General features: G+C 51.2%; 1 protein-coding gene across 2 annotated transcripts in view; it reads left to right on the forward strand.

Moving 5' to 3' along the window:
• Positions 1 to 1,998: 1,998 nt before the first annotated feature.
• The window catches only part of Tesk2 (testis-specific kinase 2), a 165,249-nt gene continuing 164,167 nt past the window's right edge, over positions 1,999 to 3,080 (forward strand). For both annotated transcript variants that reach the window (XM_023724157.1, XM_004639191.2), the window contains exon 1: positions 1,999 to 2,316. The gene's annotated coding sequence lies outside the window, so the exon portion shown is untranslated. The remainder of the gene's footprint in view (positions 2,317 to 3,080) is intronic.

Raw genomic sequence — 3,080 nt, forward strand, 5'->3', positions numbered from 1 at the left:
TTCCCTTTCCCTCCCCTCCCCTCCCCTGCCTTCCCTTCCCTTCCCTTCCCTTTCTTTCCTAGAACAGTAGTATTTGAACTGTCACCAGGTGGCAGCACATGATTTGTTGTTTAAGAATGATACTAAAAATGCTTTAGACCAGAGAACTTGACTGGTGATATTTTTCTCCTTTCAGAGATTTTTGCGAGCTATTAATTAATGTTCCTAAACAGTGCCCATTTTGGCATATAAACTCAGCCCACATTTAATCTCTTTTTTCCTCTATTTTTGTTTTTTTTTTTTTGGGGGGGGACCTGTTCTTCTTTTCCTTTCTTCTTTCTTTCATTCATTTGTTTGTTCATATGGGGTCCATTTGTTCGTTCATATGGGGTCTTGCTAAGCAGCTGAGACTCTAGTGATCCTCCTGTCTCAGTTTCCCCAGCGCTGGGATTATAGGTGTGCACCACCACGCTCAGTTTCAGTGCACCACGTGCAGTACCAGAGATTGAACCCGGGTCATTGTGCTTGCCAGGGAGGGACTACAGTGCTGAGCTGTAACCATCCCCCCCCCCTTTTTTTTTTTAACTCTACATCTTCCTTAAATTTCGCTGCCACCAGGATCAACAGTAATCTGATTATTTAAATCCCACTCACCTATCAAGATCCCCCTCTTCCAGAAGAGAGGAGTCTAAAGATTGAAAGGAGGTCCATAACACTATGGAATTCTGGTGCTGTAAGGCCTATCCTTTACAGTCCTCCTTGCTCTTGCTCGCTGGCGCAGCTCCTGAGGCTTGAGTTTAGGAACTCCCAGGGCCCTGGCAAATGGAAGGTGTGAGGAAATAGGTGCTTTTTTTTTTTTTTTAGACAGTCTTTGCTTTGTAGTTCAGGCCTTGAACTCAGTGTATAGCCTAAGCTAGCCTTGATCTCTTGGTGATCTGCCTGCCTCAGCCTTTTGAGTGCCAGGATTACAGGCGTATGCCACCACACCCAGTTGTACCCATTTATCAGTTGGATTGAATTCTTTTAACACACCTCTTCCAAAAGACTGTTTTCAGGCCAGTTGAAGTGTTACCTCTTTTAAGCCTCCACAGTCTAGTCTTTTATTTATTATTATTATTATTATTTTTTTTTTATGAAACCGGGGACTGAACTCAGGCCCTTGAACTTGCCAGGGAAGCGCTTATTCTACTAAGCCAACTCCTCAGCCCCAACAGTCCAGTCTTTTAATCTTTCCCTCATTGTTTGGCTCTGTGAAGACGCTGCAGAACACTGCATTCACGTGGATTTCCTTTTTCTTTCTTTTCTATTAATTTATTTTATTTCTATTTTTCATACTTTTTTTTTTTTTAAGACAAGGTCTCGCTGTACAGTTTAGTCTGGAATTGTCTCTTTTTTCTTTCTTTTCCTTTTTTTTGGGGGGGTGGGTATTGGGGATTGAACCCAGGACCTTGTGCTTGCCAGGCAGGCGCTTGAGATGCTGAGCTAATTTTCCCAGTCCTGGAATGCTCTCAATGCTGGGATTACAGGCATGTGCCACCATGCACAAATGGCTTTTCCTTTCTCAGTTATACTTTATTTAACCAACTCAAAAGTCGCGTTCATGTACTCCATTTTTTTACTTTGTCTATTACCAATTGTTTTGTCTTTGACGTTTTGATTAGTCCCTCCTGGGTTGCTTTTTTGCCTTCTGAGAAACTTCTTGGCTCTGGATTTCCTCTGGAGTAGTCTCTGCCCCTAGGTTCTTCCTTTTAGACACACTGCCTCTTCTGTTTTTACCTTCACTTTCTTCCTATTGGTTCCCTTCATTCTCAAAGAGTTGGCGCCTAGGGGTGTTGATTGGCTTTTCTGTACGCCCGTTGTGCCCGCCCTCATACCACGTGGCATTCCTAACGCTAATTGGACAATTCTACTAGCTCGTTTATCAAAGATCAACCATTGATTGGCTGGTCTGAGGGAGGATCCATAGGGGGCGTGACCGGAGGTGACCCCGCCCCTAGCTCGCCTGCCTAAGCTTTAGCAGTCCTCGGCCGGGAGTCCTGGAGGAGCTTCCCGCTGCCCTTTAGGTCTCCCCCGCAGGCTCGTCCTCCTGGCCCCGCCAAGCAGGCGCGGGGGAAACGGCCTCGACGGCGGGGCCATGGCAACGGTCTCCTCGTCCTGGGCCACTGCTAGCCCCGCTGACTCGCCCGCGTGCGCTCAAGGGACCCCCACCACCTCGGCCGGCTGAAAAGTCGCCGCCACCTGGAGCCGCGCGGGCTACTATGCTTGCCCTGGGCCGCCGGCTCCCGCGCCCGCGCCCGCCCGCCCCGGCTCCGCTCCGGCCGCTTGGAGCCTCCTCAGGTAACGTCGGGGCGCCGGGGCACGAACCTGGCGTTGCGGCGCCGCACCTCCTTAGTCTGGCTGGGCGCTGAGGTCAGGGCCCTGGGCGCGGCGCAGGGGACACTCCCCCCTCGACCTTTCCCCTGCTGCACCCCTCCGTTTCAGGGTCGGTCCAAAGTCAGCGCGGGTTGGGACAAGGTGTCCGAGCCCCCAAGACCTTCCTCGGGAGTTTCCGCCCTTGTGAAGCACACCGCAGCCTCCACTCCCTGCTGAGTGCCCCAACTCCAACTCCAACTCCTCACCTCGCCCCAGGCTCCTCCCTCTGCCGCCCGCCGCACCCTCACAGACCCCCCTCCGCGACCCTGTCCTGTCCCCTTCTTTCGGAAGACCCTGGACTGAGCCACTCCTCAGAGTTAGAAACGAAACCCGGGGTTGTCTAGTTGAAAAACTTTTCCTTGCGTGTCTCCGAGAAAAACGTGCTGGAGTGTAGACTGCACCCTGTAGGCGCAGGGTGCGCGGAGGGTTGGTGAGCTGGGGCTGGGTGTGATGCTGTATGTGAGTGCGGAGCGAGCCCGGACAGTGAAGACACAGGCCCAAAGCCAAGACTCGGAGGAAACTGGGGTGCAATGGAGAGAGTGGTAGGAAGGACTAGAGCAGACGGAACAGCAGGCAATTCCAAGAAGGTTCAAATCAGAATTGGGGGCCGGGGAGATAGCTCAGCGGCATAAGTGCTTGCCAGGCAAGCACAATGTCCTGAATTCAATTCCTGGTACAAAAAAAAAAAA

This window comes from Octodon degus, unplaced genomic scaffold (genome assembly GCF_000260255.1).
Source record: "Octodon degus isolate 3935 unplaced genomic scaffold, OctDeg1.0 scaffold00107, whole genome shotgun sequence".
Lineage (NCBI taxonomy): Eukaryota > Metazoa > Chordata > Mammalia > Rodentia > Octodontidae > Octodon > Octodon degus.